Raw genomic sequence first — 16,962 nt, 5'->3', positions numbered from 1 at the left:
ATAGATACATATGTTTGGAGCATTGCCTAACGGGTAATCTGCCAGTTCAGTACTTTTTGATGTTAAAAGAAACGGAAGAGTTTGGGATGTGTATATTCGTGTTGGGCTGTAGAATGCATGAGTATTGTGAAATGTGAAAAATCTCAAGAGCGTTTCGGCGATATTTCCCGCAGGCACTCACAGAAAGAGAGAATTAATTTCGAGAATTGACTTTTGGTTTTAACTCTCATTGTTCAATCTGTCACATGCCACAAGAAAATAATCTATATTCTATCCATAAGCGATTCACCACTCCAGTAACCTAGTTTCTCAATAGATGGCGCCGTTGATTTCGGTGGCGCCATCTATTGAGTGACTAAATGACTCGAGGGGTTGTCCTATTTTCTTGTGGTGTTGCCCTACGGAGAAGGAGCAAAATCCTAGAGTGCAGTCCGATGATTACGTAGCCGAAAATTAAATTTGTTGTACAGTAGTCTTTCTCAGTGTGATCATTTTGGGGCACAGTGATTTTGATAATGAATACGGTAATAAATGGACTGACAAATTGAGGTAAATTTTTCTGTTTAAGTGGTACATGCTGAAATTCCGAATAAAATGAAAAAACTCATCCAATGTTTATAAACTGTATATTCCCATCGAAGATATATATATATTTTAAATCCTCAGTAGTTGATTGTCTGCAATTTTGCTCTTAATTAATATTTTGAAAAATTTTTGAAAGTTCGAGTTGTGTCGTACTCTAAGTTTTGGAACTTTCAACAGGTTTCAACTTTTTTCAACAGGTGTGATTCTTTGACGTGACAATTCTATCGGCAATAGGTTTTTTTTTGATAACAATATGGCAAACTATAGAAAATATGATAAATTCCGATCCATTATTTGAATTCTCGAGATGGCCTATCCGAAGGCTGTTCTAAGCAATTTAGGGCAGGGTATTCATTTGTCTGGAGCGAAGCTCACGATGGAATAAATTTCTTCGATTGCTCTGAGTATTTATGATTTTTTTTTTTCAAAACCAAATTTCATTTCATATTGGATTTTGACCAAAATAGCGCTATGCCGGTATAAAATTTGAGTAGTTTCTGTGTTTATTTACAACGTTATTAAATAGATGGTACATTTATTCTGGGTTAAGTGCTTTATTTTTTTTTTTTTGCTAGAATCGTCGAAAAGGCATGCATCTTCAGAGCCCAATACAGACTGATTTTGCTACCGTTTTTCGGTACCTTCGCAAAAATCTTGTTTTGAAATCGGTACTTTCACAAAAATCAAGTAATAAAATCAGTGGCTTCACAAAAACATCGAAAATTTCACAAAAATTCGCATTTTAAAATATAAAACTTGTTTCCCTGTTTAAAACAAAATTTACTCATGAAATAAAATTCTAAGCAGGTTCATATGAACAATCGCTTCAATAGCAACCTTTTTGTAGTATTTTAAGTCATTTTTAGCTGTTTCTCGCCAAAGTATTTATGCAATAGTATCGCAATCTTTCAACATCTGTTTTGAGGAACCGTTTTTCTCATCATTTCCTATATTGTACACAGTACATAGCCTATTAAGCTGGAATGACGATGGTATTTTTGGTACTTCTTAGGTTATTAGCTCCCCCCCCCCCCCTCCCCAAAAAACGAAACCTGTTTAAAATAATACTACATGACATTGACACTTTTGGAACTAAAATTTGGCTTATTCTACTTCTCTTTTACAAAAATGAGGATGCCTCTAAAAGTTCACAAAAACAATGCTGATTAAAAAAAAACTTTCACAAAATTAGAATGATGCAATACTTTCTGAAAAATAGGTAGCCCAGAAAAAAATCCTGGATTGGCCCCTGATCTTTGAGAAGTCTGACTGCACATTAGACTTTCGCTCTTTCTAACTTTTTTTTTTATTGTGGATGACCTTTTAAATCGCTATTTGTCCAACCGTTGTTTCGTATTTGCATTTAATGTTAATGGCAATGTTTGAATTTTAAAATCAAGTTCTGTTTGATCGAATTGTCTCGCGTTCGGGAGGCTTTCGGTCGTGGATTATTTTGCTTTAAGCCTGTAAAATGAAGAAAATAATTAATTAACCGATGTTAAAATGCAAAATTAAACCATGAGGGGCTTTTTTCCCCGCCATTGTAAGATGTTAAATAGGTGCCACGACCGGAAGTCTCTCCTTCTCATTTCGTGTATTGAATTGTGTCGGCATTTTATACGTCACAGGTCTTTTCATTTCATTTTCCACATTTTGTTTAATAAACAGTTGTGTCCAAAAACGCTGTCGTGTTTTCTTTCATTTTTTTTTCTCGCTACGTTTTAAGAATAGTTTTGAAGAACGCGAGTTGAGAAATTCAAATGTTGCAGGCCCCAAAGCAGAATACTTCTAAATTTGCGACGTACGTCGCAGAACAGATGTCTGGACTGCAGAACAATGCTGCTTAAATGCGAGAGGAAAAACTCAGACAAATTTTCTGCAGAAATTTTACAGATTTCTGTGAAATTTCCGCGGAAAATCTGCAGAAACTGCAGTTTTTCTGCAAATATCTTCCAACTAAAGATAAATGTTTTCACAAATTCTGCAGATTTCTTTAAATTACAAGAAAATCTAAAATTCTTGGAAATTACAATAATTCGGCGAAAAACTCGCAAAAAATGTTGAATTCGATAAGTCATCTGCAGCAATTTAAGATTTACTTTGGACTTAAAGAAACCTGCAGAATTTGTGCAAAGCTTCTGCAGAAATTTCATATTTTAAATCTGAGAAGATTCTGATTTTTTAGCGTTTTGGGTTCCCTCTTTCCTTATTTTCCTCAATCGACCTTCATCCACTGCAATTTCCTCCATAAACGTATGTTTTGGATACATGCCAACGTCTATCGCCGAAAATTACGTGTCTTGTTTGAGATTTCAATCCTTTTGCATCCTGAAAATAATTCAGTTATTTAGAAAGGTTTGAAGTGTTTTATTATTTGTTACCCTAACTCGACTCATTTTACTTATTATTTAAGTAATTTATTTATTTATCAACATTATTTTAATTTATCCTTTATAGAACTTGGGTTCGGATTTTTAGAAAATTTTCTATCTTTTCTCTTTCTATGCATTTTAGAAAGCATGTAAAATATTTTTGGAGAATCTCAACTGCTCAACTGGTTTAGGTTCCACAGAGGTGGCTTAAAGCCATAAGACTTTAAGCGAGAGCAAAAAAAAAAAAATGGAAAAAAAAACATACTTGCCAATTCTACTGTTTTTAACGGGAGACTCCCCTTTTTTGCTTCTGTCTCCCGATTTCCCGTTTTTTACGATTTTCTGCCATTTTTGCGGTTTTTTCAGTCAATTATCAAAAAGTTTCAATTTCTTCTCAATAGAGCGCGCCCTTTTCTAGGCTACCAATGTCAGGGAATAAGAGTTTTTCCAATCAATAACTCATTCAGTAAAAATTAAGTTTTTTGGAAGCTTTCCGCATTGCATGTTCAACGAAGCACGTGCTTTGCCGAAAATTGCTGCAGAATTCAATCCTTTTGCATCTTGAAAATATTTCAATTATTTTGAAAGTTTGAAGTTATTTTAACATGTGCTACCTTATACCTACTTATTTTATATTTTATTTTCATTATATATTGATTTAAATTTTTTTTCCGGATTTTAGTAATTGCATTTTTGTTGCTACTTTTTTGGTAGAGACTGGGGAATGTATGAAATTTTAAGCATTTTCACTCCTTATTTGGTTTTTCCTTTGCAGTATATTTTTCTTGCTGCTACCAATATTAACTTACATCTGCAAAAAATCCCCATTTCACTTTAAATTTAGTATTCATGCTATTTTAAAACATAATTTAATCATTCTGTTGTGAAGATATGTCACTGGTGAATCGCCTAATACCTCTAGTGGAATCTCATGTTTTTTTTATATTGTTTTTGAAAGTTGGCAAGTATGACGACAGCAAAAAAATGGGGGGAAAAAGAGGGGGGAAAAGTTCAAAATTTTGCTAGGGCTAGTTTTGAGAGCAGATGAATGGTAATTGATGTAAGTCAAACAACTTAACTCGCTCGTTTTTTTATTAAGATTTTGATGAATTTTGTACACAATAACTTTCCCCGAAGAAACACTTAGACATGAACGAGACTTGCATTAGTATTTACTCCAAAGTATTTTGAGACGTCACAAACACTTGGTAATAACTTCATTAAACCAAGTATGGCTTTTGTTTAAGTCAATCAATTGATTTACTAATATCTTAACAATAAATAAATAAGCTAAAAGTGTGTTAAATAATCTTTCATTAACAGATATACAAAGTAAAACAAATAATTATGTTCTAAAAATTTTGACGTTTCTAAAAAAAATGAATCATAAAAAGTGGATGAGGAAGGAGGGGGGGGGGTTGCCTTGCCCCCCCCCCAAATCGCTGTCACTGCTTTCAAGGTTGGCCAAAACGGGTTTTTTTTTAAAAAAAGCCCATGGACCCAGGGTTTTTTAAAATACAACCCAACCAAAGCTGGGTTTTTTAAAAAATGTGATTTTTTTTTGTCTTTTTTTTGGGAAAATGTGGGGTGCTTGTAGCATATTGTAGCGTAAGTATATTGAAAAAGCGCAAAAATTGTCTTGGGGCAAAAAAAGCTGGAAAATTCAGCATTTTCTGAAGAAAAGTATAAAAGACGACGAAACCCCAAGCATGATTAAGTTTCAGATTTTTTAGTTTCCATGATTACCAACAGTTAAGGCAAAGTTACTTCTCGAGTGATGAAATCCATTGTTCGTTTTCGATTACTACATTTTTTTTTCTTTTTTTGAACTTTACTTTATTGTATTTCATTTTGTACTGCAAAACTACTTTAGAACCTCAAGTAGTTTAAATCCCTTTTTACTGAATTCCAGCTTAATCAAGACATTTCTTTGAACTTTATGTTGCCTGTTTTTCTATTTCTGTGTACAGGGTAAGGGATATTAAACATTTTCGTAAGATAATGAAAATACTGTACATCCTATTCTGTTTTCTGTTCAACTGTTTGTAAAACCTGTTACTTTCTAAAAAATATACCTTGTTTATTCGAGATTTGTGACGTGTTGGTTTGCAGAAAATAATTCACATGAAAGCCTTTTAGCTAGAGTCGTTTCCTCCGTACAATCTACAAATGTCGAGAAAATCGGACGTGACAGGACTTGGTCAAGGTAATTTGAGTTATTTATTGACCAGTTAAAGAAAAAAGTTAAATATATTTATTTAAAATCTTTAGAGTATTTTTTTAATGCGGTTAAGCGTTAAGAAATGCTATTAAAGTTCAAAATTCAATTTTCATGTCCATTATCTGTGGTTCAGAACAAATAAAAAAGAAGTTTAAATTGTTAAAGTTTTAAAATTAATCAATTTTTTAAAACTTCTCAGAAAATTAAAAAAACAAAAAAACAAATGTGGGCTGAATAAATAATGGGTTTTTTTAAATGGGTTTATTCAAAAAAACCCATTGGGTCCAATCCGGCCAACCCTGGCTGCTTCAGATTGTACGAAGGGTTTTTTTTAAACTTCTCAGAAAATTAAAAAAAAACCCAAATGTGGGCTGAATAAAAAATGGGTTTTTTTAAATGGGTTTATTCAAAAAAACCCATTGGGTCCAATCCGGCCAACCCTGGCTTCTTCAGATTGTATGAAGGGTTTTTTAAAACTTCTCAGAAAATTTAAAAAGAACCCCAAATGTGAGCTGAATAAAAAATGTTTTTTTTAAATGGGTTTATTCGAAAAAACCCATTGGGTCCAATCCGGCCAACCCTGACTGCTTCAGATTGTACGAAGGGTTTTTTTTTAAGCTTCTCAGAAAATTAAAAAAAACCCAAATGTAGGCTGAATAAATAATGGGTTTTTTAAATGGGTTTATTCAAAAAATCCCATTGGGTCCAATCCGGCCAACCCTGATTGCTTCAGATTGTACGAAGGTGTTTTTTAAAAACTTCTCAGAAAATTTTAAAAAACCCAAATGTGGGCTGAATAAAAAATGGGTTTTTTTAAATGGGTTTATTCAAAAAAACCCATTGGGTCCAATCCGGCCAACCCTGACTGCTTCAGATTGTACGAAGAGTTTTTTTTTTTAAACTTTAAAACTTTTTTATAATTGTTTTTGCATTTCAATGTTGTTTGTTACTAAAGTAATCTAAGATTTTTTTTCGACAACTCATGAAACCATTTGAAATCGAGTTGTGTACATAAATAAATATTTTTATTATTTTCAATAATTAAAATGCTGTATTCATTCATTAAAACCTAACTTGATTAAAGAATAGCTCAATATGACTGGTTGTTGAAAGATTTAAATTTGTTTTACATAAACGTGTCGATTCTGCCGTGTGCAGGTAAAGAGCAGTAACTGCAAATTTTTCATTTTTGTCATCTTTGGTACGTGAACTTTATTGTACATGCTCGCTTATTTGGTTTCTGCTGAAAAAGAGGCGCGAAAAAAACGTCTAATTCCAACATTTTCCTATTGTTAGCACTAAACCCACCACACATTTCTTGAAATATCTCGGAAACTGATTTCTGCAGATACTGCCTTTTACCTGCACACGGCAGTATTATTTACGTAAGTAAAACTACATTACTTCTATACTTTAACTATCACTTGTTATTCTTGCAGCAATAATTATAATGCTCGAAAATTCAGTTTAAGATGATTTCCATTTAAATCTATTAGTTTTATCATGATTAGATATGTCTGTAAGAGTGGTTTTAATAGTTTCTTAGAATTCTGATGTTTACTGGTTCCTGGAAGTAAAGTATTTGTTTTTAGATTTCCTATAATATTTCTCCGTCGGTAATTTAATATACTCTATTTTTATCACAAAAAAAAGTGACATCTTTTCAAAATATATTTTTAGTTAACAGCTTAAACCGTTTTAAACAATGCATTTTGTTTAATACTAGTGACACCCGCACGGCTTTGCCCGTAATAGAAAAATGAAAAGGTCTTTTGGTTCGCCTGTATATTTACAAATAATGTATTGTGAATTTTCTCGCCAATTGGCTTGTACCAATGTTACGGTTCCACGTTATGATATTTTCGTATCTCGCCAACTGGCTCGTGCTCATGTTACGTTTCCACGTTATGATAATTTCGTAGTTTACTCGTCCGTCTTATGATAGTTTTTTTCTTAAAATTGGAATAGAAAAAGAACCACATCGAATTTTCGAAACATCGCTTCGAGGTGCACACCCCCATGCTACATACTAACTTTGTGCCAAATTTCATGAAAATCGGCCGAACGGTCTAGGCGAGAGATCCAGACAGACAGAGATCCGGACGGACAGAGATCCTGACAGACAGACAGATCCGGACGGACAGAGATCCTGACAGACAGACAGATCCGGACGGACAGAGATCCAGACGGACAGAGATCCGGACGGACAGAGATTCTGACGGACAGAGATTCTGACGGACAGATTCTGACGGACAGAGATCCTGACGGACAGAGATCCGGACGGACAGAGATCCTGACGGACAGAGATCCGGACGGACAGAGATTCTGACGGACAGAGATTCTGACGGACAGAGATCCTGACGGACAGAGATTCTGACGGACAGAGATCCTGACAGACAGAGATCCGGACGGACTGAGATCCGGACAGACAGAGATCCTGACAGACAGAGATCCGGACGGACAGAGATCCTGACGGACAGAGATCCGGACGGACAGAGATCCGGACGGACAGAGATCCTGACAGACAGAGATCCGGACAGACAGAGATTCTGACAGACAGAGATCCTGACAGACAGAGATCCTGACGGACAGAGATCCGGACGGACAGAGATCCGGACGGACAGAGATCCGGACTGACAGAGATCCGGACGGACAGAGATCCTGACGGACAGAGATCCTGACAGACAGAGATCCTGACGGACAGAGATCCGGACAGACAGAGGGACTTTCAGCTTTATTATTAGTAAAGAAAAGATGCAATGCTTTTCAGGTAGGTCAAAGAAAGGAAACAATTATCATTGGTAGCGTAAATCAGGAAAATTTGGTGAACTTAATCAGGGAAAAGTCAGGTTTTTTTCCCAGTTCTTGTTCAAGAAGGATTCCCCCCCCCCCTTTCAAAACCTAGAGCCATCAATGCTCCAGCTGACACAGAATCCGAAAATCAGACAGAAAAGGTGATCTTAACAGAAGAAACTGGTGAAGAAGAAAAAAGCTGCTAAAAATACGAAAAGAATTTAAATAAAATGTTATTTTTTTTAATATGGAAATTTTTTTATATCCGCTGAAAAGAAGCAAATTTTTTTCAGCGGTCGAAGTGGACAAAAGCCGTTTTTGCCAGGATTTTGTAATATATAGCACAGTTAAAGTGAGTTTCCTGTATTTTTCTCTTTATAAGTTCTTAACAATATACATTTTTTCAGCATTTTCATAAAAAAAAAAAAATTGCGATTGGAAAATGTTTGGTTTTTGGAGAATCACTCATAACTATTCAAAGCAGTTTAACGCAGGAAATATTTGCATATTTATGATGTATGATTGTCATTAAATCAAAATACTTCAGAAACTAAGAAGGTTTTGGATCAAAATTGAAAAATATTTATTTGAAGGTTTTTTAATGTTTAAGAAAAATTATTTTTCTTCTAAGATACTGCATAAAATCTTATGAAAATACTTTTAAACAATTAAAAATTGATTCTGAGGATCGATAAATACCTTTAAAACGAAAACATCATATACTTAGTTCTCAAATTAATAACATTGTAAAGATCGTAACTTTTGGACATGCATCAAATTTCAAACTTGCCTTTTTCTAAAATCGTTTACAAAGTAAATAATCTGTCTTTACATTTGTTATTTGTGTAAAATATTAACAAAAAAATATTCAGTGTAATATTCATACCTTTAATTTTTTTTGAAACGTATGGAAATAACTTAAAAGAATTTTTTTAATGATACATTTGCTCAGTTAACGTTTTGGTATGTCCAAAATTGTGGCTTTTAGCAAAGAAAATATTTTTTAAGGGCATTTGAAGAGCAATTTTTCCATAATTTATGTCAATTCTTGTCTCTATACAGTATTATAATTTAACTCAAAAACTTTTGAGTGAATTAAAATGAAAGTTATTTGGTGTTGAAGCTTCAAAGTTAAGGTCCGTGTTTGCTCCCACCTTTTGGGAACTGCCCAAACGTTACTTTAAGATATTAACGAAAAAGTTGTATTCAAAGATATTAGCGAAAAAATGGATCTTACTCACCTTCTTTGATGCCTTCCATACTAAATGGAATATAAATATATTATAAGATTTATAAAAATTGCTGAAGTGTCCTTGTGCGATAGCGGACTGTGTTTTTATGCGGTAAGGTGCTGGTAGAAGCAAGGATGCTCATATTTATGCGATATAATGTATTCAATAAGACAACTGACCACGCATCATGCTTGTTCCACCATTTATTGCGATCTTGATAACAAAAACACTGAATGAAAAATGCATGCTTTAAAAAATCGTCTGCAGATAAAATCGTCTGCGCGTCATTATCCATTTCAATGCAAGGCTAAACTTAAGCTGCGGAACTTCAATTAATGTTAAATAAACAACAGTCCTCAAGGCGAAAGAAGAGCCTGCTATACTCTGCTTGGGCCCGACTAACTAAAAGCGAGGCCCTAGGCTCACGTTAATTTGGAGGCCCCCTGAAGACTCTGCAGTGATTGATTTACAGGTATAGGGCCTGTCGCAATGTACTTTTGGGGGGCATCCATTGTCTATCACAGAACTATGAAAGTTGTTTATCATGTGCATTAAAAATCCCCTCTGAGGCCCTCATAAATGTGACGGAGTCAATTCGTTACTGGCTGGATGAATAAATATTCCCCTTTAAGAAAGTTTTCCAATTAACGAGCCATAATTTTTTATTATTATTTGAAAAATACATGTTTTTTCATATACAGTAAGCTCCCGATTATCGGCGGTTGGTTTATCCGTGACTCGGATTATCCGCGGATCTTTTCACTATTTTTTTAACGGTCATTAAATGTTTTTTAAACTTATGATTATGTTATTGTTCGTTTTTAGTTTTTATATTTGTATATTTTTTACATTCAATGTTAGTAGATGGAATGTAACAACGTTTTTAGTAAAGACTTAAATGTATGTGTTAGTGTTATTCCTATTTTTTAGCTATTGTATTCAGTAGTATCGTTTTTTAATTATTATTCGGATTATCCGCGATTTTCGCTTATATCCGCGGTTACCTTGCCACCCTATTCCACGGATAATCGGGAGTTTACTGTAGTTGTAATGCTAGCATAATTCATGTAATTTGAGGCCTAGTAGGCCTGTGCGGTAATCAGGCCCTGTTAACAACACTCTATTTAACGACTTTCTTTATTGAACGTCGGCTGTTCACGGTCCCAGATGGTCCACTAGAGTGTTAAAGGCATTCTATTTAAGGACGCTTTTTTGTGGTCCCTTGAAAGTCGTTGAACAGAGAGCAAACTGTATTAAACTTGCTTCGTGGATAGAGAAATGCGATGCGCCACTTTTTCAAACATAATTTTTCTATCCTTTGACTTTATGATGTTGGATAAAAAGTCCAAATTCCACTTCGCTGGGATCACTGTGAAAGCATGAATAAAATAAAACAAGTTGAAAAAAAAGAATTTAAAAAAAAATAATTTGAATTTTGACATCTTGAGTTCAAATTATGTTTTTCGCAATCACGAGAGTGTGGTGTGTGTGTCCAGGCATGAATGTGTGGGTAGTTGTGTGTGTATGTTTTTGTGTGTGTAGGTGTCTATATGTATGCATGTGTGTATGTAGGCGTGTGTGTGTGTGGGGGGGGGGTATGTGTATGTGTGTGTACGCATGTGTGTTTGTGTCTGGGTGCAGGTATGAGTGTGTGCTGTGTGGGTAGTTGTGTGTGGGGGTAATGTGTATGTGTGTAGGCATTTGTGTCTGTGTGCAGGTATGAGTGTGTGGGTAGTTGTGTGTAGGTGTCTGTATGTAATGCGTGTGTGTATGTGTGTATATGTTTGTGTGTGTGTGTATGTTTGTCTAGGTGTATGTATGTGTGTGTTGTGTGTATATGTTTGTGTGTCTGTGTACGTGCGTGTATGTATACGTGTAAGTGTAGGATATTGACGGTTTTCGCTATAGGAGCAGTACCATGAGGAGCCGGTCGACGGTGATGCTGCAGAGGGTACTGGCGTTAAAATAAAATCATAGGACATCAAAACAGTCAAATGAGAACAATAAACAATCGTGATTGCTCAAAAAAAAAAGAAAAAAAAAACAGTCGCAGTTTCTTCTTTTGTCGTTGTTCGGGGGTTCGGTTGAGAATCGCTGTTCCGTAAAACCTTCCAAAACAAATCGATCGTCTTCGTTTTGGTTCAAGGTTAGTCATTTCTTTGTTCTACCGCAGTTTCCCACGTGATAAAATTATTTAAATAACGTTTTAATTCTGGGCACGCGAGATTCATCTTAGCATGAGGTACGAGCAGTCGCGGGTAAGATAAGGTTAGGCGCCACTGTATTAGCCTAATGTACCACTGCTTTGTTGCAAAATCCTTCGTACATTTCTATGCCTCAGAGGACTTCTAGAAACTTCTTCCTTTTTAGAAGGACTTCCAGAAATTTTTCGACTTCTTCAGAAGGAAGTCCAAAAATAGCGATTTTCTGTTGATTGAGTGTGCATTGTGTGTAGAAGCCTATTTCGCGTCGAGCCATGTGAACGTCATTCTTTAAAAAAAAAAAAGTCCTTTTCAATTTTTTACCGGGGTTAAAAGAGTTAGTGTCCCAGTTAGTCCCGCACCAAGTCTGATCGGCGCCGTCGTGCAAATGTCTTTTCAGCGCTTTTATGCAGGGAAAAGAAAGCTAGCACGGAGCAAAGACTGACCCTGCATCGGAAGTTTCAAAAGGGCTATTTCAGACGATCTTTGGTGATGTTAGGAGGACGAGTTTTGAGGCTCGTTTATTTTGCAAGATGTAAGTCTTATTGTTGACATTTCACGAAGGGTTGATGGAAAAAATGGGTTCAGAGCGACTTTCCTCCGATCATTTTTCGAAACTGAAGTTCCAAAAACGTGCAATTTTAGACGATCTTCGCTCATGTTAGGGAGAAGGGGTTTTGAACTTTGCCCCGAAATTACTACGAATTTGAAGTTTAAAAACGCAATTTTAGAATAATTCTTTTAACGGAAAAGGACAGGATTATGTTAGGGTACCTCCTTGGACAAATCTGAAAATGAGGGGGCACCCCCCCCCCCCCAAGCATGTGTAAATTATATATACGTATAGAGGTAAATTAAAAAATCAACCACCCCGCACATGATCTGGAGTTAGATTTTGCGGACAAATATGATATAGAAAGAGATACGTTTGACTTTTAATTTATTGAAAAAACAATGTGTAAACGTTTGCGTTCGGATAACAGTGTACATTTTAACTTCAGATCTCGAAGTTATTTCGAGTTCAGTAGCTCCTCTGATATGCTAATGCGTTTTGGAAAAAGAAAACATTTCAAATATAAAAGTTAATGCCCCTCTAAATATATCTCTAATTAATGATGAATTAATCAAACTTAGATGCCTGGCAAAAAATCTGAAACTGAAATCCTTTCCGGTAAAACCAATCATTCTAAAATACGGAATCGTTAAAAAGGCACTGAATTAAATATCTAAAACAAATGCATTGTCGTTTTATAATTTTAATACACAAATAGTTAAGGGTATTTGTGCATTAAATTATAAAACGTATTTGAACTCTATTATAAATTGGTATATAATCGAGTAATTATGGTCAAGTTGTTACTTTTAGGGACTAAAAAGTTAACTTAAATTGTTGTCTACAATAAATAAATATTACGCTCAAGTAGCAAAATATGCAAATAAACCGTAATGTTTTTATGAGTGATAATAAATAATCCTTGGCTACACCACTAACTCTTGTAATCAAAAACCTAAATAATCTCTCCTTTACAGTGGCGCAGCCAGGGGGAACTTTTTGGGGTTTAAACCCCTCCCAGAATCCTTATTTTACATACATGTAGCCAATCCTAATACAATACTTTGTATACGCATTAAGGGCGGTTATGACCAAAAACCCCACTCTGATAATAATTTCTGGCTGGGCTACTGTTTCTATCACGTGTTTTCCCTCTGTTATCTACAGTCAAATCGCGATAACTCTAAGTTTGTAACTCGAATATTCCTTCATCTCAATCCTTTCATTGGGTGCCAAACTTTTGAGACTGTTGTGGAAACTTCCCATAACTCGAACGTTTTAGCCGGTCGGGACTTCGAGCTGTCGAGATTTGACTGTATTTATATTATATGATGCACAGTCAAGCCTCCATACATCGAACTTCCACATATCGAAATTTTCTATGTATCGAAATCCCAGCAAATTTCTATGTTCATTACATAGAAAAATTGTTTCTATATATCGAAATTTTTTTCGAGACATTTGTAGAATTTTTTTTTTTTTCCATTTTGACCGTTTGTCTCACGAAAAATACAGTTTAGGGGAGAAAATGATGTTCACTAAAGGTTGCTACGGAACTCATAAGGAATCTGGGGTTGAGTGGTGTGTAGATAGGTCGTTATTCCGATCTGGAGCTTTTAAATTCCCACAAGTTTATTTCAAATCTTAGTTGTAACCAGTAACACCGTAAAATCTGTTCCAAGTTATCCCTTTTGTCGGTTGATTATCATTCCTATTCTTTTTAGATTCAGTAAACTTTTCTCTCGATTATTGTCCAAACAAAAATCCCCTCATGTTGCGGATCAAGTTAATTGCCGAAGAATGAAGATGTATGAAGGCGCAAAAATGTCATTTCTATTAATTTTTCAATTATTAACTTTCATTTAATTCGATGCTCGTATAAATTAGAAATTGGATTTCATACACGAAAATTAGCTTTAATTTTAATTTTTTAGATTTTTATGATAAAATAAGATCGTTTCTATATATCGAAAGTTCTATATATCGTCTATATAAGTTTTTCCCGGTAATTTGCTACTTCGATATACGGAGGTCCGACTGTATATTTATTTATCGTTTTTTTTGATACATTATAAGGCCCTGGGATTCAAGTGTTTTTTTTTTTTTAATTTAAATTAGTATTCTTGTCAAAATTAATTTCCAATTTTTTCATATATAAACAAAATTGCAATTATTCTGACTCTAAATACGTCATTTTCCAGTATTACCCCAACAAGTGATTTATCACTCAAGTAATGTAGTTGCTCAATGGATGGAGCCACCAAAATCAAATACGCAACGTAAGTGGCGCCATCTTTTGAGAAGCTAGATCACCCGTTCTCCCGCTGAAAAAGAATTGTGTTGTGAAAAGGAAAAGACGCATACGGTACTCAACTTTTAATGATCGAAGAATACAAACTTTCGACAACACAGTAAGTGAAAAGATTTTTCAAAGATCATCTCCGCAAAAGGCAACGAGGGTGAATGGAACGAACACTACGACGAGAAATTCCAAGATGGCGCACTAAGGTTGCGCTGAAAGACGCTAAAAGATGACACATTCCGACAGCAGACGCCTCCTTAACGAGTTGAGCGCATCGCGTTTGCGCATCTGTAAGTAGTGTAAATAGCTGACTAGGTGGCTTAGGGGTCAAGCGTCGGCAGGTCACGCCCGAGGTCGCGGGTTCCAGGGGTGGCCACGGGGGGGGGGGGGGGATTTTAAAATTTATTTAATGAAATTTATTTCTTGATTTATTTTTAATTTATATAGGGTTGATTATGTTCCGGTATTTTACCGAATTTCCGGTATTTTTATGTCCGAAAATACCGGAATTATGTTTTTTTTTTTTTGGTTATGCTTTTATCTCCCTACCTCCGCAATTTTTTAAAATTATATAATACTCATCAAATATACCTGCAAGAGCCTTAAGATGGACACCTATCCCTTAAGATGGACAAATGTCATGATAATTTGTATAACACCAGCACCACCCCAAAAGTAATTTTGTAACCCATTAAAAACTTAATCACATGTACACACAATATTTTGACTCAGAACTATATAATACTTTGGCAAAGGTGCACTTAAGTAATAGGGGCCAAAGATTACCCCCCCCCCCTCCCCGTTCTCGCTTTAAAACTTTCAGGTATTTTTTGATGAACTCACAAACACCCCTGTTTATATTATTTATTTTATTTTATTCTGTTTACATTTCATTTATTTATTTAGTTTATGTGTGTATATATCATTGCGTAGCAGAGAAATTTTCTAATAAAATAGTAATAATTAAAAATCAATAAATAAAATAAGAAAAAAGTAAATAAAATAAGAGGGAACAAAAAAGAAAAATATTTTAAATAATTCAAAAGGGAAAGAGTTGAGATTTTTTTTGGGGGGGGGGGGATATAGGCACCCCTGGTGGTTCAAAACCAGGTCCCAGCCATGGATTTTAAAAGATTCGAAAAATCGTCGGCGTCCGTGTCCTGTGATTGTGGTAAAAGAATCCTAAACTATCTATTTGGATTAGATACTCTAGGCTAAATTAAATTCCTAGTGCATCTTTTGCATCGTGAGAGCCCAGGTGTCTCTAGTTAGTGGAAAAAGAGGTGTCGAAATTCTCTAGGGAATGGAAAAATGCAGGACCTGATTGCCTCACAAGTCTACTAGGCCTGGGGCCCCCCTCTTCCAAAGGGGCCCCAAATTACTTAAAGAATTATTCATGGCATTGCAACTATACAAAAAATACACATTTTTAAAATAATAGATTTCAGGGGACCTCCGAATTATTGTGGGCCTTGGGCCTCATTTTTAGTTAGTCGGGCCCTGGAAAAATGAAAAGCTTTTATAAAAGAAATGCTTTGAAAACCTTTACTTAAAACTGAAGTGCAGAGTTTTTCCAAGATAGGAACAAACAGAGGGGAGGACCTGGGGGAAATTCAAAGATTCAGCTAAGGAGGCGTCTACTGTATCACAACAGGACTTCCGTCCACACTCCTTTACACTTCATATCACGATTTTCAAACTTCAGAAGGGTCTTCTCTACATCATAGTCTTTTCAAGAGCAGCACAAAAGAAGTCTGTCTTCTGCTGTAGTCGGCGAAAAATCGCTCCGCCCAATAGCACTAAAACGTCGTCGCGTTAACAGTTATGTACTGAGGCTATGTACTCCGTCAGACGCCCGATTTTTGCCTCCTGATTGGCTGAAGAAGGCACGGTTCGGTTGTCTCCCAGAGGTTCGTATCGCTTGGTGAATATGACCGCACCTTAGTGAATGGATTGCAATTTTCGGAACCTCATTCATCGACAAACCCGTTAATCCGAAAATGGTTGAAGTTTTTTAAAACTTTAGTCTTTTTTTATTTTGCCGTTTCTTGTTCCACACATTAACAAGTGTGTGGATATTCATGTTTAAATGTTCCAAACAAGATGCAGGGATAAGATATTGAAGCTGAAAAACTTGAAACGTAGTCGTGCTACTGGGCGAGTGGTTGATTATCAATAACAACTCACTTATGGGCTGAAGGTTTTTTAGCATAAATATGGCGAAAGCATTTGAAAATGGTAACGTCCTGGCAACTCACGTGATCACGAAACACTTTTTCCTTTGGCTTAAAATTACACTGAATACCCACCCTACTTTTTGCTTTCGTAACTATTTCAAAACTTTGAAATCCACAATTGCGGGGGTGGGGGGAGTGTTTTGACGCCTTGTTTTTCCTTCACGACGCGAGTGAATATATGGCAGCAGAACGAAAGCTGCTTTCCTTTAAGAGAAGGGAGTTAACGTAAAAATATACAGACGTAAACAAGTCGCCAATGCCAAAAACCTTCACGGTCGAAAGTCTCCTACTCGTTCGCGGAAAAGATAGACCGACTACACTCAAATAAAGAAATACGCCATTTGGCGGCGTCGACCACTTGTTTGGCGTGGATAATAACTAATCAATGCCAATCAGACTGACTATATATTTCAAAAAAAAAAAAAAAATGCAAATAAAACTGCAGAGAAATCCTCGAAGTTGTAAG

The sequence above is a fragment of the Uloborus diversus genome, unplaced genomic scaffold (assembly GCF_026930045.1).
Source record: "Uloborus diversus isolate 005 unplaced genomic scaffold, Udiv.v.3.1 scaffold_14, whole genome shotgun sequence".
Classification (NCBI taxonomy): Eukaryota; Metazoa; Arthropoda; class Arachnida; order Araneae; family Uloboridae; genus Uloborus; species Uloborus diversus.
The sequence above is the reverse complement of the archived record's forward strand: the minus strand, read 5'-3'. Positions refer to the sequence as shown.